The sequence below is a fragment of the Nyctibius grandis genome, chromosome 2 (genome assembly GCF_013368605.1).
Source record: "Nyctibius grandis isolate bNycGra1 chromosome 2, bNycGra1.pri, whole genome shotgun sequence".
Classification (NCBI taxonomy): Eukaryota; Metazoa; Chordata; class Aves; order Nyctibiiformes; family Nyctibiidae; genus Nyctibius; species Nyctibius grandis.
Window position 1 is genome coordinate 80,484,351 of NC_090659.1, and position 22,121 is coordinate 80,506,471.

The following is a 22,121-nucleotide window of genomic DNA, read 5'->3' on the forward strand; positions in this document are numbered from 1 at the left end:
GGGTGACTGAACACTGGAACAGGCTGCCCAGAGAGGTTGTGGAGTCTCCTTCTCTGGAGACATTCAAAACCCGCCTGGACGCGTTCCTGTGTGATATGGTCTAGGCAATCCTGCCCCGGCAGGGGGATTGGACTAGATGATCTTTCGAGGTCCCTTCCAATCCCTAACATTCTGTGATTCTGTGATTCTGTGATTCTGTGATTATTTCTACAGAGTATTCTGCCTATTCTTCCCCTTCACTCTGCAGGCAGAGAATTTGCCCCTGATGTCCCAGTGTCTGCAGTTCTGGGTCAAGTGGGTTGCTCCCAGAATGTCTCTGTTTATGGATCCCATCACAGGCATTTGCTTGATATTTCTTTATCCAAGATACCTATAAGCAAGGTAGGGATTGTCTTCCAGATTTAGGGCTGTATGTGTAGGATGGGAAGTTAAGCCATACACTAATTTTGAAAAGATATTTCAATGTTTACAATAAACTTTTTGCCAAAAGTAACATGATTTGTGAATAATTAGTGGTTGAGGTCTTTTACAGACAATAGAAATCTAGGGATTTGGGCTTCCTGAGATGCACATCTGTATGTGGTGTACCACTTCTTCCACTTAGATGCCTGTTTCTATACAGAGGAACATTTTTTAGACTTTTCTAAGAACAGCAAAAAAAGATTCCCTGTAATATCGATCCCATCACAACAGACCAGACATGCTTGGGAATGGTAATACAGCCGTACAGAAGCATGCCCTACCCAAAAGTATGTGCCTTGGTAATTGTGACAAATAGAGAAACACTGTTTTGTTCCTTTACATACCAAAGTGCTATTTTCCTGACACAAAGACGGAGGATCAGGGTCTTGGTTTTGGTTTCATTTATCATGTCAGCTTATTGCAAGGGAATAAGTCAGGTTGCCTCTCTGTTAGTTAATAGCAGCTACTTGCTGACACATTTGCTCAGGTAATTTCAGGTCCAGTGTCTTCATAAGCTTTAGAAGATGAAATCGGCACCTTCTGTTAGCTTTTGGCCACGTGTAACCACTCACCCTCAACGTTCATGCTGTAAGTAAGGCAGGGCAGTAATTATCTACTGCCTTCCAGTTGAAGTTTGCAGCAAATAATGCAATATTCCTCTGGCCTGTAGCAAGGCAACAGGTCTCTGTAGTCTAAGAGGTACAGACGGACACACAATAAACAGCCTTGGAAGGGATGCCCCTGATTGCGATTCCCTATGCATCACTGAAAATGAATCTTTAAATCAAAATGTGTGAACAAACTAATGACAGCAAGAACCGGAGTTCTGGACCGAGCCATAGGTGTGAGGTCCTCAGCTAGATGAGACCATGAGTAGGCAAAGCAGAACTCCTATGCTACCTGTTTCTTGATTCAATTCCTCAGCAGATGGCAAAATCTTATCCATAGACACCTATTTATGCTTAACTATTCTCTCTTGCTGGTTTAACATTTTGCAGACATTTTTGCCAACTGTTCTTTTCTGTAACCCAGCCCTTAAAACATCATAGAAAGATCTTAGTCTTATTAGGGCCATTTTGTGACTTGGTGTCACTGTTATCTCATTTTCACCTGTGGTATCTTCCACCTTGTAAGTAATTGATATATGTTTAGTTCTCAGTTTGCCTTATTCTGAGAATCTGGTGAAACTGCACAGACTATTAATCTCCCTACAAATTGTCTGCGATATCTTTTTCTTTAGAAGGCAGATTTTAGTCCTTTTATCCCTTTTTAACCCAAGGAGTAATATTTTATATTTAAAACTTGAAAGCTGAAAAATTAAAACCTAGATTAAAATACATCTGGCAATTCTGAAGAGAACTGATTTTTTTTCTAAATTCAAGAGCTTTGTGTTTTCTGAAATGTTTATGAAATGTCTGCTGCCTGTGCCCCTGCACCCCAAAAGTGAGTTGATGCTAAGACTTGTTAGTTCTACATTATATACACTGATTTAGGAAAAACCAAACCATTATGAAAATTATCTATATTAGCTCTTTCTTGTTGATGATTTTTCCTTTTCCTTGTTTAATGTTGCATGTCTGATAGAAGAGATGTCTGAAACAACAATTCAGGACCTGTCACCATTTCAATCCATATTTAATCTTTTTTTTTTATTATTTTGGAAGTATTTGATACAGGAAGCCAGTCTTCTTATGTATCTGATGTAATTCTCCTACAGTCACATCCCAGTCCTCATTGTTTTTTTAACACAATGGAAATACAAACAATACAAAGCATTTTTTTAATTACAATTCAAGATTCAGGTCACAAATGATTTGCATTACAGCTGTTAGCATAGGCTAGATTTACAGCAAACACATTAAAATAATTAGCATTATTCTTAAATATGAGTCAGTATAATTGAAAGTGACAGATACTAAGTTGATGAAGGTAATAAAAAATCCTTAATCTAGTTGAGAGTGGCTGAGTAATAAAAAATATACCTTTGCAGAGAGCAAATGTTTCATGCCAGTGAATCTGCAGAGAGAGTGTGTCCCGGATGTGTTCAGTTCGGGCAGACACTGCTACTCCTGCGCCGGCCCAGGTTAAGTCCAGCCTCCCTGTGAGCTGACCTAGCCTTTCTAGATTTTTCGGATTCTCAGGAAAAATGATAGCACAGAGCTGCTCAAAAGGCTCTATCCTTGCAGCATTGTGGATCAATACCTGTTTTCAGTGAGCTTTGAGGCACACCGTGAGCTACAGGACAGGAGAGGGAATAAAGCTGAGTTGTCAGTTACTTGAGGATAGGGAGACCTGTGATAGATGGCATCTGTTTTATGCATTTGCTGGCTAGTTTTTCATCTATGTATGTCATCTTTCTTTTAAAGAGGTAGCCAAGAAAGGCAGCCAAAAAGAAGGCAGCTCTTTCCTTTATTTTAGTGGATGCACAAGAGTTGTGGGAAACTGTGTAAAGAGTTTGGCTCATCCCTGGGAGCGAGTCATGGGAAAACCTTCCCGAGTGCTGCTGTGGGCAGGCAAGGAGTGAGGGGCACTGTGGGGAGGGAGCCTGCGGGGTGCTGGGGATTTCAAGTGCCCAAGGGAAGCGGGAAGCCGACATGTAGCCAGAGCACTGAAGCGGGGAAACCTCCCCCAGACTTCTCCCAAGGACCTGGGAAGACACACGGACCTTACTGCAATAGAAAGGCTGTTGGACAAAGTACAAGCCTGAAGAAAATAACACATCTTGCCAGTGGGCAAGGAGGATAGCAGTTTATCAACCCTTTAATTTCTATTCTCTGTCATTTTCAGTGTTTTTATTTCAAAAAAGACAATAGAGCCTGGGTTTGGTATTTAAAAATCTTTTTTTTTTTTTGGAGGTGAAAGAAAAGGGCTTACAAAGATTCACCTGACAGGCTTTGGCTGAGTTGGGGTCCTGTTGCAGGGCTTCATTAGGTAGGAGGGGCAGACATCCTTTACATGATGATTTGTGAGCATCTTTTTTAATGGCAGACTTCTATTTATATGAATGTTTGTGTGCAATCTTGCTGCACAGTAGCTTCACACAGAATATTCAAGGACAGGACTTTGGGTCTGTAAATAGCATTATGTGTAAAACTCTGTTAATGTCACCATGCAGAAGCTGCACTGTCCCATCCTATTGTCCTGTCTAAATTGTCCTTTCTTGCTGCATGGACCTCCTTTCCCAAAGACAGCAGCGTATTCTTACTGCCACCTGGAGAGGTGCAGTACAAACCAGGTTTTGAGCTGGTTCATCCCACGTAAAGCATGACTAGGGACAGGTGACAGCCACATCTTAATCTTAGCATGAAATAGAAAACAAGACAGAGTCCAGACTTGCTTTTTCCCTGCTGGTTGTTTTGATTCAACTTAAATAACAACAAACTAAAGAGTATGCCAGTGTTTTTGCTTCTGAACTGGACTGCATTGAGGATTTCTCTCTTTGCTTTTTCTAGATTTCCGTGACTCAAAAAAATACCCAATCACCTCAGTATCTGGCTGGTGTAAATACACCACGGTTGATCTAATGCAACCAAACAGCTCAAGATCCAAACACCTGATAGCAAGGAGAATTGCTGTGGGAGTCTTTCATATCCATGTAGATGTTAGAGGCTGATACTGTGTGGCGTGAGCCAGGAACCAGTGCAGCTGTAAGGAAACGGGCCCATGGAGACTGCCCTGGCTTATCTCACCTGTGCAGAGGTATGAGCACTTGGAGCAGATGAGGACTGGAAGGTCTGAGAACTCCTTATCCTGTATGATCAAACACAGAACGTAAATCACTCACAGTTTTACTGTGTTTTACATGCACCTAAAAAGTCTGGAAGAAACTCTGTTTCTGTTTTAGCTACAGAAACTCTGTAGCTAAGTTTCATCGATAAGGAAGAGTAACCACAGTTTTAAAAGATCAACCAAAAATATGCATGAAGGAGTGTGGAGACAACCAAGTCATTGTAATTGCAAGGATAGGTTATGGCTTCCTTCAACAGTTTGGAAACCTGGTCTGTGGGGTTTGAACAGTTAATGAAAAACACAGACATGAGCTGTGGGTCTGTGAGAGACATGGTTTTGAGATCCATTTCAATGTATTTTCAGCAGTATAGAAAATAAAAATAGGTGAATTTTGAAGGTGAAATTTAATCTTGAATTCTGGTTCTTTTTTGCTGCATGATGTCACTATAACCCCTAGGTGGTATTCAAACTTCATAAATAAAATTTGTCTGTTATTTATTCTATTTGTCATGCATTTGATGTGTAGTGCAATTTTCAGAGATTAAAATGATATATCCCTAATTCTTGAATGCTCTTTGATCATGTTTATTCCTTTACTCCTTTAAACATTGGTGAATAATTGTATATGCATTCACTGTCTGACAAGTACATTCCCTGTTTGATGGGCTAATTATGGAGAGACACTAGTGTCTTCATAGTTAAGTTTTTAACTAGCTTTGAGTTGTAAGGCCAGTTTTGATCTCTCTTCTAACTGTACTAGAATAAATCCATGCAATAGAAACTTAAGATGTATGGCATAGTTGGAGAAAATTTTGTGAACTTTTGTGGTTAACTGGATGTTGCACCAGACATAATTTAATATTGTACTGTTAGAAAATTCTTTTCTACCTTGTTGACCTGTCAGAAATATTGCTTATCTCTGTGCTGGGAAAGTATGTCATGTTAATTTTGATAATACTGGATATGTTTAGCCCGATTCTGAATGAATTTGGGAGAGCCTGTTAAACATATCAGTCATAGGGAGGGGAATTTCAGCATTTCGCTAGTAATCTTTTGAGGATTTTGTAAAAGTTTCTATTAGACTCTAAAGAATAGAAAGCACCCAGACTCCACAGGGTGGGTTGTTCTCCTGCATGACCTCTCTGCCTTTCTATGGAGTTATACCTCACAGCTCTGTGGAACAGAAAAGCTAAATAAACCCTCCAAAAATGAGTTCAGAATAGCAGTGCTACAGAAAAACCTTCAGTGTCTCCTGAAATTCCAACAGAAAAGTGTTATTAAGGTGCAGGTGTGTGAGCAGAGCCAGCACTGAGTATGTACCTGGTGAGAGATGTGCCGCTTGGCTAAATGAGGATGCTGTAGCTGTATTTAACAGCTGTTAATCTCCCTGGAGTAAAACCAGCTAATGTTGCTGGCAAAGTTGGATCTCACCTGGGAATAATAACTTCTAATGTGGTATATAGTAACAGCCATACTTCCTCTGATCCATCACAAGGGACTCTGCTGGGACCGGAGACACAGTGAGACACAAACCATTTACGGTTCAGAAACATATTCCCTGTCCTGCTATATATATATATGTATATATATATGTGCTCAGGATTCACCTGCTGGTGTCCTACTGGGTTGCAGAGCCCTTGGGGCCCTTCCAACCTCCCCACACAGCAGAGCTGCCCAAGGTTGCAAGAACACTCATTTAAATACCAACAAAACCAGACCTGCTGGACGCTGAGTAGAAGGCAGAAAAAAACCCCAAACTACACAGAGCAGTTTGTTGGTATGGGAAAAATCCTTCCCATCCCTCACACCTGGCAATCAGCCTTTCCATCTGCAACACAAGAAAGCCAGCAATTAGATGCAGGGAGAGGCTGGAGCAGGCAATTATAAGCAGCAAACCTTCTGAGGATAGGGGCTCCTGTCAGGAAACTCACTGAAGGGAAACCAGTAACTGGCCCAATTACAGGGTAAAGATGTTTCTGGGAACTTTCATCTCAGCCTAACATTGTAATTCTGGTATTGTACAAGGCTCTGCTTCCACTCGAAATCTATGTTCTGTTACCTGGTGAAGGGGTCATCTTTATTTTGTGCTAATATACTGATGCAATTTAACTATGGATACAGTTATATATACACGTGGTAAATGTGTGTGTTTATATACATATGTGTACAGAAAAAAAAATATATAAAAGTTCTGTACCAGGTTAATCTCTTTTCATTCTGTAAGGAGTGAAGCTGTGCTGGTATACACATGCACATAGGTGTATATTCTTAGTGCATTCGTGCAAGGGTGGGAGCTGTACTAGAAACTTTGGCTTGTATTTTATGCTGGCCAGAATGTGATTTTACTTTTCACAGTATTTCCATCTTGACAGAAGGTGCAGTGTAGAGGCAGTGACAACACCGAAGGAAAAAAAACCTGCTTTCACTAGTAGAGCTCCTGTTTGAAGAGCTGGCTTAAGATGTTTTACTAAGTAAAGCACTCTTTTGTCAGCATAAGCTCTATTTATACTGGAAAGGCTTAGTGGAATAAAACAACAAACCGTACATGGTCTGGAAACCTTACCAGGGGTTGCACCACTTCTGTTAGTGTAGCTTTTCTGGGCAGAGAAAACCCTAGTGCGGTATTCTTTCATGCCTCTGGACAGGAAGGTTTAATGAAAAGGAGGTATGTATGGGTCTGTTGGTTTGGCACTGAATAAACACCTTCCTAATTATCCTTAATATAGTTTTCCTCATTCTTTTAACCATTTTTGTGTCAAATGATGTGATTTATTCGACAGACCTTCTAGCTGCTTTCTACTACCCTGTTTGCAAACCTCATTGTTCTTTTTCTAGGAGAGAAAATATGAAAAAATTAAAACTCAGTTTTCCAAGTTGCAATGTCGTTCTGATACAATGTTCACTAATACAGAGTGTGGTGGTGTCGCAAGCGCTATTAATTCAATTTCTTTCTCATGGTCTTTTTTTCCTTTTCCCAGAGAAGCTCAGTCTGTTTCATCCTTTGAAAGTCTAATAAGTATTTTGAACGGGTTAGAACTATAAATCTAGTATTGCTAAATCCTAGAGAAAAAAATTGCTTATGAAATATATTGATTACAACTGATAATGATTTTTCCCCCCCTCTCTTCACTGGAGGCAAATAAATAACCATGGAAGTACAACGGAATTGTCATGGCTGGAGCTTTTGCTTTAGTACGTTACAGAAGCCTGTGAATACCCTTAGCAACAAGCCTTATTTTTCAGCGTGATAAAGTTCATTGTCTGTACTTCTAAGTTCTTGCTGAATTTGATAGTGAATGCGAGTGATTAACAATTACATGTCCTCAGAATTCCTGATTTGTTTCCTGTGTCAGTGCTGCAAGTCTATTAAGAAGCGATTAGGGAGGATCTCCTTCAAGTCTCCTTCATATCAGGATTCTCCCTTTTTTGGTTCAGTTAACTTGAGGTGGGAGTTGCCTGTGATATTTTCTACATTTCACCTTCTGAGGTTATGGGCACTATTCATATGCCAGATCTCCCTCTGAGATGAATAAGTACAACTTTTATGAATTTTTCTTCACTCGTAGAATTTAATTTACATGAATAATTAGAGAGGGATGAGTTAAAACTCCTATTTAAAGAGGTAGCATCCTTTTGTTAGCCTATTGTCCAACCTTGTAACCCAGTTGCTTTAAAAAGGATCTGGGCTCTTCTCCATAGGGATTTTCCTCTTTGTAGTTTCACATTGATCTAAAGCAGCCTGTTGCAAAGCAGATTTTGGGATGAGGTTTGACAAAGAAGAACTGTTATCTAGAGAACTAAAGGGACTTTCAATTTTCCCTCGGAAATGTTTGCTGGCTTCTTTTTCTGATGTGGCCAGGATTTGCTACCAGATTTATGACATTGTTGTTTAATTCAGACATCAAAATAAATAAATGAAGCGCTTAACTTCATTTAGTTCTTTGTACCGTTTCCTGTGCTGTTAGGGCTTTAATGAGCCCAGCTGCTCTGTAGAGTTGCTGAGGGTGGAAGCTGGCCTGGGAGGGGAAGGAACAGCTTTGCTTTGAAGTGCTGTTGTAGCAGGATCACTAAAGCAAGGCTTCGAAGGGGAAATTCCTGTTTCCCTTCCTATCTTACTTCAGTGGGCTTGACGGCAGCAGTTAAATCAGGGAGCTGCACTAAGACTTGAAGATTCAGCTTCTCAGCCATTTGATGCCAAGCTTCAAATGGGAACTGTGGGGAGAGAAAAGGAAAGAAAAGGAAAGAAAGGGAAAGAAAAAAAATGGAGAGAAGAGCAAGATGTTTATAATGGCTCTTTACCTGCATCCATCTCGGAACGGCACCCACCTGCCCACTCTGTGCCCATCCAACACTCAGTGCTGGAGCTGGGAATGCTAACGTTACCTGTATTTGTCAAGATTTGTTTTTCCAACAACACTGAAAGAAGTCACCGGTCTTCGGCCATGAGAGGAGAGGCAACGCAGATTTAGCTGTGTTACGTAGGGGAAGAGGAAGGCGACTCCTCATGGTAAATGATGTCTCATTGACGTTCAGAGGGCCACACAGTGTTTCATAGGTGTTCTAGAGTCAGGTGTTAATTCCAATTAAATTCAGTTACAGCGATTCTCCTTATCTCCCCCCAGTAATGTATTTGCTGAAAAATTATGGTCAAAGTAATTCACAGTCTTGTATTTGCTGAGTGCAGTTAGCTACACTCTGTGTTTGTATCTACATATGTGTGTGTATGTGTGTGAATAAAACCATATGACTAAGGGAGATACTGGATCACTCCCCTTTCCCCCCTACTCCTTCAAATTTGGAAATGACCTGCAAGACCCTGTCATTCAGTACAACTCAGCAGATGGCCAAAAATTTGGTCCTCATAAAGATTGCCTCCAAAGAGTCCCCTTCCCTACCTGTCCTATGCATTCATTTTAGGGTGACTTACCCTCTGGATGTGCTTTTCCTCCTTATAGTTAATGAGAAGATGCTGGATAGTCACCTAAGGCGAGAAATTTAATTTTTAGATAGCTGAAGTTAGCTGAGATAACTCCTTTTAACAGTACCAAGCCTGGAGAGGCAAAGCTGTAACGTTGAATCAGCTGTTCTCAGCCAAGTACCTTCAGAAGGTTGCTTCTTAGATCTCAGAACAGAAAAACTATCCCACTGTTGTGAAGGAAAAGAAGGAAAGTAAAGAAGAGAATGAGACAGTAGTAATAGCGTTATGTGTCTACTGAGAAACTTCAGCAGGGTTTTCCTTCTTTTTCCTGAAGACAGTCATCTTCTTGGGTACCTGTGAAGCAGGTGTTAAGCAATATCAGTGTCTTACTACAGGGAGACTTTTTAAAATTTTAAACTTTAAAATTTAAATTTTTAATGCATTCTAAAATCTATCATAGCTATAGAGCAGAGTATACTTGTTCTTATAAGGTCTTTAAAATATCTTCTGTATGTGGACTTGTGTGCCTTGTTTAAATATTTAGGGCTAAACCAGTCACTGGATTTAAGAACAGCAATCAATTGTTTATTTTTTTTTTCTCTCTGGAACTGTGTTTCAGGGAGAGATGGTTTTGTACCTCTCTGTAGCAAGTTTCATGGCCAATTTTATAAGAACGTATAGGCAGTGAAATTGGCTATGTCCCTGCTGTTTGAAGAGGCCTAGAACTCTGATGGATCTCATCCTCTTTATTGGACACATTATAGCTTTGATTGCACTTTAGGTTTACAATTTATGACAAGGAGAAGGGAACTGTTCTGTGGCCTTCTGGGTGTGGTGGTTTTGGAGCAGATGCTCAGCAGACCTCCTTGAACCCAATGTCTGCTGCTTACAACTGTACGCACCTAGCCTTAGTGACCTACCTGGTCCCTTCTAGCCCTGTGTTCCTAAAAACAGCTGCGTTAATACTACTGAACTGATGGCTCATTCCTGACACATATATTGGTTATGTTTAAACACATGCTAAGTGTGGATCACATTGCAGCTGTTGCATGCGTCTTCTATACATGAAAGAGGACTTAGTTTAAATAGCAGTTCAGCAGTGTTCAACAGTGTCCTGAACATTTTTTGCCTGCTTGATTTATGTAAAATTGTGGAATAGCATTGGCAATTCTTGTGTTCTTTCTTACCACTGTAATAGTCAGACAAGCCCTTGGAGTGCTTGGTTACATAGCCGAGATGGTTAGATAATGTAAGATAATTTGCATAATTTCAAATAAAACATACTTCTTGTGCACTTGACTTTGCAAAGATAACAGATCTAAAATACTTTTTTTATCTTAAGCATTTTTGCATTAAATTTGTTCATCAGTAAAGTTGGGGTTTTTTTTAAAAAAAGGGCAACTGTGTTACAGATATCAAATTGCTCCCAATGGAATATTGTTTTCTGATCCTTCTAAGGGACTTCTGTCTTCTAATGGAAAGACCTAGAGGCATTCTGAAACCTCAAAGGAGTGAATGGAAGCTCTTTTCCTTTGATTTTTACACATCTGTAGTATCAAAAACTACTCAGCTCATTCTTTATTCATTTAAGTTTGTCCAAGAATCATAGAAGACACCTTAAATATGTTCTTTGACCTGAATTACAATTCAGATAATACTCTGAAATACAATATGCTTCACAACACAATAACCAGGTAGCATCAATTTGCATAATTGTTTTTTCTATACATGAGTGTACAAGTCTCTATCATTTTTTTACCTCTAACTCTTTGCTTCTCTGGAAACAGTGAATTTATTATTTTCACATTCTCATGTGATGCATACAGGTTTTGAAAATTTTAACTGAGAGTTTCTTTCTGACACTTTTTGCGCTTTGATACTTTTAAGGCAAAGGGGAAAGGAAATTAGTCATGTATTTTTTTCCTCCCTCAGAACTTCAGACAACAGAGTAAAGAAGTTGACAGTTACCTTATAAATCTTTTAATTATTTGGGGAGGGGGAATGAACCAAAGCAATCAGTTTCTTTCATCATAGTTTTGATATTTCCTCCTTGGACTTTTGGTGCCACATGTATCTGTTTCTACAGTAGCCTACAAAAAAAAATATTCAGATCCTGGAACATGCCACGATCTCCCTTCGTTTTAGTTTTTCTATTTTTCTTCTAGCAATGTTTCTTATCTCTTCTCTGTCTTATGTTATGAACTGTTCACGTATCCAATTTATAGGATCTTTGGTCTTGGCCTTACGGACTTGTCATCATCCTTGGATTCTCAGCATCTTCTTGAAATCTCCATGTGGCATCTACTAGCCATTTCCATTATTTTCAATTACCCTCATCCTACTGGAGAAAAGTAACAGTTTCTGAAATCAACTACCTGTATACCTCTCTCAGCAAACATCCATCTCCCTTCCCCATATATAAATCTCTTGAATGCCACATTTGCAGTTGCTGAAGTGAAAAGAGGTTGCCCCTTTCCTCTTGACACCCAACCCTCATATATTTATATACATTAATCAGATCCCCTCTCAGTCTTCTCTTCTCCAGACTAAAAAGCTCCAGGTCTCTCAACCTTTCCTCATAAGGCAGGTGTTCTAGTCCCTTAATCATCCTCGTAACCCTCTGTTGGACTCTCTACAGTAGATCTCTGTCCCTCTTGAACTGGGGAGCCTAGAACTGAACGCAATATTCCTTCTCTCTAAATTGGAGAGACATGGACTTGACGGATGGACCACTCAGTGGATAAGTAATTGGCTGTATGGTCGCACTCAAGGAGTTGCAGTCAACGGCTCAATGTCCAAGTGGACACCAGTGACAAGTGATGTTCCTCAGGGGTTGGTACTGGGGCCAGTGCTGTTCCACATCTTTGTTGGTGACACGGACAGTGGGATTGAGCGTGCCCTCAGCAAGTTTGCCGATGACACCAAGCTGTGTAGTGCGGTTGACACACTGGAGGGAAGGGATGCCATCCAGAGGAACCTTGACAGGCTTGAAAGCTGGGCCTGTGCGAACCACATGAAGTTCAACAAGGACAAATGCAAGGTCCTGCACGTGGGTCAGGGCAATCTCAAGCACAAATACAGGATGGGTGGAGAATGGATTGAGAGCAGCCGTGAGGAGAAGGACTTGGGAGTGATGGTTGACAAGAAGCTCAACATGAGCTGTCGATGTGCGCTTGCAGCCCAGAAAGCCAACCATATCCTGGGCTGCATTAAAAAGAGTGTGACCAGCAGGTCGAGGGAGGTGATTCTGCCCCTCTACTCTGCTCTCATGAGACCCCACCTGGAGTACTGCATTCAGCTCTGGAGCCCCCAACATAAGAAGGACAGGGAGCTGTTGGAACAGGTTCAGAGGAGGGCAACGAAGATGATCAAAGGTATGGAGCACCTCTCCTATGAAGAGAGGCTGAGAGAGTTGGGGCTATTCACCCTGGAGAAGAGAAGGCTTTAGGGAGACCTTCTAGCAGCCTTCCAGTACCTGATGGGAGCCTAGAAAGCTGCAGACGGGCTTTTTACAAGTGCATGTATTGATAGGACAAGGGAGAACAGTTTTCCACAGATATAAGGTAGATTTAGCTTGGATATTAGGAAGAAATTCTTTACTGTGAGGGTGGTGAGACACTGGAACAGGTTGCCCAGAGAAGTTGTGGATGCCCCCTCTCTGGCAGTGTTCAAGGCCAGGCTGGATGGTGCTTTGAGCAAGCTGGTGTAGTGGCAGGTACCTGTGCCTAAGGCAGGGGTGTTGGAACTAGATGATCTTTAAGGTCCCTTCCAACCCAAACAATTCTATGATTCTATGATGATGCTATATCTCTTTTATGTCCAGTGACATTGTTTACACCTACAACTGCAACCTTTGATCATCTCCATTTTTTTTTTTATGGTCTCCATAGGTTTAGCTTTTAAGTTGGTTCCATTCCCCTAGATGTCTTTGGACACATGTCAGTTGGACACATCCTCAACTGCAACTTCAACACCCTGACCTTTCTTGACCGTCTTAACTGTTAGTTCATTACCTGTTTATGCTGAGACACATCCTTGACTTTCATATCTAAAACATGTTAAAGTCTAAAGTTCTTCTCAAAAAATAATGCTGATCTACCTAGAGATAAAATTCTTGCTTTACAACCAGAACAAATTCTCTTTGGTATCTACACAGTTTCAATGCATGCCATTAGATAACCATTGGCACAGTGTCCTACGCATGTGTTATGTCTTGAGTTGGTGGTTGTATCTGTAACATTAATGTCTAACCGTTCTAAAACACTTTTCTTCCATGAGTTTATGTAATTGCATTTAAAACTATTTCTTTTTAATGTGGCTTTGCTTTGATGTGGCTTCTGCAACATCCAACATGATTTGCACAATTTAGTTTTGTGTTGTGTGAAAGAATGCTTCCTTTTTGGTTTGTTTTTTGTCCTGTTTAAAAATAAAAATATGGCCCAACACTTCAACACTGTGATTATGCCTAGACAGTAAATGCAAATTATGAAGGGCACATTTGATCAAAATTTCAGTAACATTTTTGTGTTATTTTCGTTCTTAAAATTCTTTAAAAGAATATTGTAAATAATAAATCCAGTTAAAAATCAGTTGAAGGTGATAATTTATGGTCAAGTTAAAAACTTCTAAAAATAGCTCTAATAGAACATTAGCTGCCTCAGGAACTGATATTATATACCAGTTAACCACTGATTATCTTTAGACAAAAAGGAAAGAAAGAGATTAATCAGCCATCACACAATGACAATTAGACAGAACTAGTAGAAACTGAACATCTTTTGAAATCTCTGTAGAGGTGTGACAATGAGGGGTAGAAATAGCTGATTTTTTTAAAGATTATTTATGAAAAATGTATTTAGAGAGGGAACAAAAAGGACCACAAGTATCAAGCAGGAAGACACTGATAATGGAAACACTTGTTTGGGTTAAAAAATAATCTGCTTTTAGATTTTGTTTGTTTGTTTTTGTTTTTAAACAGACGTATGTGCTTGCATCCTTGTACTTCGGCAGCAAGTGGATTCATTATGATCATCAGTTTCCTGTGGCGGTGTTACATCAGGTACATTTTCATCAGTACTGCTGCTAATATCATCAGCTAAAGTGAAGATTAAGATAAACAGAAGATTGTTTCCTTGTATAGTCAATATGAGCCTTAATTTCAGGGAGGATGAAAAGCCAAATCCCAAGAGGGCCTAAGAACCTACACCTCCCATTGATTCATCCTTTTCAGCCCCTCTCAAGATCTGGGTTTAGTAATAATGCCACTAAATTGCTGCTTAGATCTGAATGCAGTGTGTTAGTCTTAGTTCATCAGCAAAGTTTCTTGCTTTTTTTTTTTTCTTCTTTCTAATCTAATCTTTTTAGTCCTTTCAGTTCATTACTGAGTCAGGGACATAATTGTCTAGTGCATTTCCTCACTGTCTGCTATCTCTTCCTCTTGCATTTAAAGAAATAGTTACTGATTCACTACAATCATTGACATTTCCTCTGCTTTCATTTGTTTCTCTACTGCTAGCTGATTCCTCAATTTCATTATTATCAAACAGCTCTTCAGTGATAGACTGCTGTTCCTCATCTTCATATTGATAATTTTATTTTCACATGCATCATCCTGATTTTCAACATCTTCACTGCAGTCCTCAGAAGATGAGTCATTTGCAAAAGACAGATTTTCATTACTGGAGTCATCTTTAGAGTCAGAATGTGTTGGTCTATTCTCAGAGATATTGTTTGCTCCTCTGTGCCTTTCATTATCTCTTGGAAGGGATGTGCCTGATGTACTTGCTTGGTCATTATCCAGATAATTAAAATCAAATGTACTTATTTTGTAGATTAAACAAGAACATTTTTTTATTATGATTGTTTGTCTTTGAAGCTTTAAAAACATCTTAGTATAAATGTTGAACTTAGTTTCACCGGCTTTTAAGACATTTAACATAAGAAATATTTTCATTCAATAGGTGAAACAATGTTAATTTTTAATAGATTTGCTTCATGGAAATATTTATGTTGGCATAGCATCACTTTGTAAAAAGTGGAGGAAGATAAATAAAAATGCAGGTTCTGGTAGCTTCTGTATAAAGATTCTCATTTGCATACAGAATCACAGAATCACAGAATCACAGAATGTTAGGGATTGGAAGGGACCTCGAAAGATCATCTAGTCCAATCCCCCTGCCGGAGCAGGATTACCTAGACCATATCACACAGGAACGCGCCCAGGCGGGTTTTGAATGTCTCCAGAGAAGGAGACTCCACAACCTCTCTGGGCAGCCTGTTCCAGTGTTCGGTCACCCTCACCGTAAAGAAGTTTTTCCTCATATTTATGTGGAACCTCCTGTGTTCCAGCTTGCACCCATTGCCCCTTGTCCTGTCAAGGGATGTCACTGAGAAGAGCCTGGCTCCATCCTCTTGACACTTGCCCTTTACATATTTATAAACATTAATGAGGTCACCCCTCAGTCTCCTCTTCTCTAAGCTAAAGAGACCCAGCTCCCTCAGCCTCTCTCCTCATAAGGAAGATGTTCCACTCCCTTAATCATCTTCGCGGCTCTGCGCTGGACTCTCTCTAGCACTTCCCTGTCCTTCTTGAACTGAGGGGCCCAGAACGGGACACAATATTCCAGATGCGGCCTCACCAGGGCAGAGTAGAGGGGGAGGAGAACCTCTCTTGACCTGCTAACCACACCCCTTCTAATACACCCCAGGATGCCATTGGCCTTCTTGGCCACAAGGGCACACTGCTGGCTCATGGTCATCCTGCTGTCCACTAGGACCCCCAGGTCCCTTTCCCCTATGCTGCTCTCCAACAGGTCTGCCCCCAGCTTGTACTGGTACATGGGGTTGTTCTTGCCCAGATGCAGGACTCCACACTTGCCCTTGCTATATTTCATTAAATTTCTCTCTGCCCAACTCTCCAGCCTGTCCAGGTCTCTCTGAATGGCTGTGCAGCCTTCCATTGTGTCAGCCACCCCTCCCAGTTTTGTGTCATTAGCGAACTTGCTGACAGTGCACTCTAATCCCTCATCCAAGTCATTAATGAATATATTGAATAGAACTGGTCCCAGTACCGACCCTTGAGGGACTCCGCTAGACACAGGCCTCCAACTGGACTCTGTCCCATTGACCACCACTCTCTGGCTTCTTTTCTTCAGCCAGTTCACAATCCACCTCACTACCCGATCATCCAGACCACACTTCCTCAGTTTAGCTGCGAGGATGCTGTGGGAGACCGTGTCAAACACTTTACTGAAATCGAGATAGACCACATCCACAGATTTACCATCATCTATCCACCTGGTTATGTCCTCATAAAAGGCTATCAAGTTGGTTAAGCATGACTTCCCCTTGGTGAAGCCATGCTGAGTGCCTCTAATGATCCCCCTATCCTTGATGTGCCTAGAGACAGCACCAAGGACAAGTTGTTCCATCACCTTTCCAGGGATGGAGGTGAGGCTGACCGGTCTATAGTTACCCGCGTCCTCCTTCTTGCCCTTTTTGAAGACTGGAGTGACATTCGCTTTCCTCCAGTCCTCAGGCACCTCTCCTGTTGCCCACGACTTAGCAAAGATGATGGAGAGTGGCCTAGCAATGACTTCCGCCAGCTCCTTCAGCAACCGCGGGTGCATCCCATCAGGGCCCATGGATTTATGGACGTCCAGGTTGCTTAATTGGTCCCTGACCCAGCCCTCATCTACCAAGACAGATTCCTCCTCTATCCTGACTTCTTCTGGGTCCTCAGGGGTCCGGGGCTCCTCAGGACAGCCTCCAACAGTATAGACAGAGGCAAAGAAGGCATTCAGTAACTCCGCCTTCTTTTTATCCTCTGTCTCCAGGGCCCCCACCTCATTCATCAGTGGGCCTACATTGCCTCTAGTGTTGGTTTTACCTGCAATGTATTTGAAGAAGCCCTTTCTGTTGTCCTTGACCTCTCTTGCAAGGTTTAATTCCAAGGAGGCCTTAGCTTTCCTAGTTGCCTCCCTACATCCTCTGACAACAGACTTCTATTCCTCCCAAGTGGCCAGCCCCTCCTTCCATGATCTGTACACCCTCCTCTTCCACTTGAGTTTGCCCAGCAGTTCCCTGTTTAACCATGCAGGTCTCCTGGTACCCTTCCTTGACTTCCTACCTGTTGGAATGCTCTGATCTTGAGCTCGGAAGAAGCAGTCCTTGAATGCTAACCAACTATCTTGGGCCCCCTTACCTTCTAGTACCCTGTCCCATGGGATTTCCCCTAGCAATTGCTTGAAAAGGCCAAATTTGGCCCTCCTGAAGTCTAGGGTTGTGATTCTGCTAGCTATTCTGTTCCTGCCACATGAGGTCCTGAACTCTACCATCTCATGGTCGCTACAACCAAGGCTGCCCTCAACCTTCACCTCTTCAACCAGACCCTCCTTGTTAGTAAGGATCAGATCCAGCAGCGCACCTCTCCTAGTTGGCTCATCCACCATTTGCATCAGAAAGTTATCATCAACGCACTGGAGGAACCTCCTGGACTGGGGATGGCTGGCTGAGTAGGCCTCCCAGCAAATATCAGGGTAGTTGAAATCCCCCACAACAACCAGGCCCTGTAATTGCGAGACTGCTCTCAGCTGCCTGTAGAAGGCCTCATCACCCTCCTCATCCTGATCTGGTGGCCTGTAATAGACACCCACAACAGTATCACCCCTGACAGCCTGCCCCTTAATTCGCACCCACAAACTCTCAACTCGCTCCTGATCCGCCCCTGGACAGAACTCAATACATTCTAGCTGCTCACTCACATAAAGAGCAACTCCACCACCTCTCCTTAGTGGCCTGTCTTTCCTGAACAAGACATAGCCATCCATGACCACATTCCAGTCATGCGAGGCGTCCCACCAAGTCTCTGTGATTGCCACTAAATCATAGCCCCCCGACCGAACACGGATTTCTAACTCCTCCTGTTTATTCCCCATGCTGCGCGCATTGGTGTACAGGCATTTCAGGGAGCGAGCTGAGCACACCGATTTCACCCCAGGGGGATGGGAGGCCTCCTGGTCTACCTCAACACTAGAGCGTTGCCCCAGTGGTGCAAGCCCAGCTACTACCCCATCCCCCTTCGAATCTAGTTTAAAGCTCTCCGAATGAGCCCTGCTAATTCCTGTCCCAGAACCCTTTTGCCCCTACGACATAAACCTTTCCCATGTATTACCGTCATGCCTGGTGTCTTATAGAACCAGCCATTATCAAAGAACCCAAAGCCCTGTCTGTAGCACCAGTCTCGTAGCCAGGCATTAATAGAGAGAATCCTACTATTCCATCCCACGTCATCACCTGAAAATGGAAAGAGGGAGGAGAAAACAACTTGTCCCCCAGACTCTTTCACCAACCGTCCTAGGGCCTTGTAGTCTTTCTTCATCCCCCTCAGACTACGGGATGCATCTTCTTCCCCACCTGTCTGGAAGATCAGCAGGGGGTAGTAGTCTGTGGCCTTCACCAGGTTGGGGAGTTGCCTGGTGATATCCCTGATTCGGGCTCCAGGCAGGCTGCAGACCTCCCTGTGATGGGGGTCAGCTCTGCATATTGGGCCCTCAGATCCCTTTAGGAAGGAGTCTCCAACCACTAAAACTCTTCTCTTCTTCCTTGTGGAGGAGGTAACTATACACCTGTCAGGTTTTTCTGACTGTGGTGGGACCTCTGATATAGGTTGCCTCTCCACCACATCCCCATTGGACCGGCTGTATGCCACTAGGGCTTCATATCTATTGCTCAGAGGCACCTGTGGAGGCAAAGTAGGCAAGGAGGGCACTCGCCTTTTGCCACGGCCATAGACTTGCCTCCACTCACTCCTCTCCTCTAGGTTATTGTTTTCCACCTGAGAGGGGCAGAGTACAGGGGTCCCTTGATCCTGGGAGCTCTCCGGCAGGTGCTCCCATTTTTGTTGCAGGGAGGGCAGAGCCTGGCTCCACCAGTCTATCTCCATTTCAGCCTCCCGAATGCTCCTAAGCCTTTCTACTTCGGCTTGAAGCCTTTCAACCTGGCTTTGCAGCTGTGCCGCTCAGCCGAGCAGATCATCTACCTGCTCACAGCGCACACAGCCCCCTGACACCACAGAGACACTGTAGCATTCCCTGCAGCCTGCGACCTGCACCATCGCCTCCTTCCGTGGGAGCTCTGTCTGGGTTCCCACATCCATTTTGGTCTTCTTCTGCCGGGTAGATACCATTGTTCTTTCATTGAGCTGGGAAATACCTGTTGGTGACACCCCTGGATCACAGCTCCTTGGCACCTTCCTCGCCTTGTGCACTGGGAGGGAGTCAGCGCCCTCTCCAACGACCTGCAAACTGCTGCGGCCTCCCCCGCCCTGGGACACACACAGCCACTGCTGACTCACACAGTCACAGCTGAGTCTCCCTCTCCCCTCTGGGAAGGGACTAGTCCCTACCCTCCAGGAGGCTTTTTATCACCCAATCAACAGGGGGTGGTGTGTTTAAATCGCCCGCGGTGCCTCCGGCTACGCCCCCTCCTCTCCTGAATCATTGCCGGGAACCTCCGGGTCCAGGGTGGGGGGGAAGCAGCTCGGGGCTGATGCTTGGGGGTGGGGCTCGGGGGGTGCCCAGAGTACAAAAACCTCCCAGTTACAGCCCGATGTCGCTCTCACCCCCACAGGAGGCATTACAGCAGTTACTGGTAAAGGCCAGAAATGGTAGATAGTAAGAAAGTTTAGCATGGATGTAAGCTGTATGTGGGTAACATTTCTAACCAGTAGAAGGCATGGAAGAAAGGGCATGTATGTCATAAATTAGAGTTGGCAGAGTCTGAGACTGTCCCAGCTAACTTGCCCAGCGTAAGCTAGTAATGTTGGCTCCCTCCAAAGTCCTTGGAGAAAAATTCTTGGGGAATGTCAGTCCACAATGTTGTAGGTGTCTGAGCAGAAGGCGAATTGTTGTCTGGAGCTATTTCTCTCTGTACACTGATTATGGATTGAGCCTACATGTTCTATTGCTGAAGCTAGGTGAGAAGTATCGTTCCCGAAGACATGTTAGATGGTGGCTCTTGCTGATGCAGAAGTCCATTCCTACCCAGTTGCTTTTGAGGGGTGTGTTCAGCCACCCATTCCTGGGAGGTCAGCTCTATCAACTAGTCACTGTTAGATGTCCTTTTATATCTATGTCACACCAAGCTTTTTCTATAAATGATGAGGTACTGTCGGGTTCCGGATTTAAGGTCCGCCTCCAAAGCAAATCTAGAAATAAAATGCAGACAGTCCCCGTCCGCCCCCCCTGCTTCCCCGAGAGAGAGAGAGAGAGAGAGAGAGAGACCCGCCTAATTAGTAAAAAAGGAGCAAATCTAGAAATAAAATGCAGACAATCTCTCTTCCAAGAGAGAGACCCGCCTAATTAGTAATTCCAGTGCAGCCCACGTGCGGCGTGCCTGGTTCAATGCAGACAGCCCGCGCGCAGGGCCCGCAAAAAATATAAATAATTCCAGTGCAGCCCACGTGCGGCGTGCCTGGTTCAATGCGAACACCCAGTATACTTAACCTGCCTGTAGGTTAAGCACCCCCAAAAAATCCTGACCCGAAATATTAAAGATTCGTGATCCTTGAGTTCGGACAAAGCACAACCGAGGCACGGTATCAACAAACTTGGCTCTGACTTTATTAGGTCCAACAATGAGGCAACTCTATATTCAAGGAAAAGAGAGAGAGAGAGAGGTAAAAGAAAGAAAGAAACAGAGAAAACAGTTGAAAGAGAAAAAATATTCACCACCCTGAGATCCAGCAGCGTCCCACGGGAAATTCTTCCTTCCTACTTGGAAGATGGTGGGGTCCCGCGTGGTCGAGCGATCCAGCCTCTTTTATAGAGTTTTTCGGCAGAGTCATGTGACTGGGAGCCGTCAGTCAACAGTTCGCACCAATCACAGGTCCGAAGGCGGGACATGTCCGGTTCCTGCGCCGTAGGATTGGCTCCTTGCCAGGCTGTCACCGGAGACACACATCCGGAGGCGGGTGGAGGGCGGGCGCCTAGCTTATTGTGTCATCTTGCATTGCCAGGCTCAGGCGTTCCAGGCAGCCGCCATAAGATGTCGCCCGAGCACGTGGTTTACGATTTCTGAGACAATGCTCAAAAGGAAGGGGACAGATCCCCACAGGTACTTAATACTTTGACTTCCCTTGCAGATTTTTCTCTTTGTCAGTAACTCTGTGTTGTTGCTTTAATTACCAGTCATATAGATTTTTTTTCTAAATTCTTAAGTATTTTAGAAATAATTTTAGTTAAAAGATCTATTTCCTACTAGATGAGTTTGGCACCTAGTTAGAAATAATGTTCTTTATTTTTTGACACAGTGAACATCACAGTGAACTAGAACATCATAGTGAATTGGAACAAATGGCAAGCTCTTCAACTATGGCTTCTTGCAAATGGCAATATTTGTGCTAAATCCTATCAAGAGCCCATGCAAAGTTTTACAGCTTTACATTTATAGCATACCCATCACTTCAGCACCCAGGCTCCAAGTGCACTAATTAATTAAATAAATAATAAAAAATTAAAATCTGGTAGTGGATTATGAGAAAATTTTTATATTATCTGGCATTTGTTATGTTTTTTTCACAGAATCATAGAATACCAGGTTGTGAAAAATTTTCCTGTTGTGTCCAATCAGAATATCCCCAGGAGTAACTTGTACCCATTACCCCTCGTCTTTTCCATGTGACTCCTTATAAAACGGGAATCTCCATCTTCTTTGTAGTCACCCTTTAAACACTGGAATATGGTGCGAAGGTTTCCCCTAAGCCTTCTTTTCTCAAGGCTGAACAAATCCAATTCTCTCAGCCTTTCCCATACAGAAGGTTTCCCAGTCTTTTGATCATCTTTGTGGCCCTTCTCTGGAACCTCTCCATCCTGTCCACACCTTTTTTGCATAGTGGGGACCAAAACTGAACACAGTATTCCAGGTGTGGCCTGACAAGTGCTGAGTAGAGTGGGATAATGACTTCTTTATCTCTGCTGGTGATGCCCTTGTTGATGCAACCCAACATCTGATT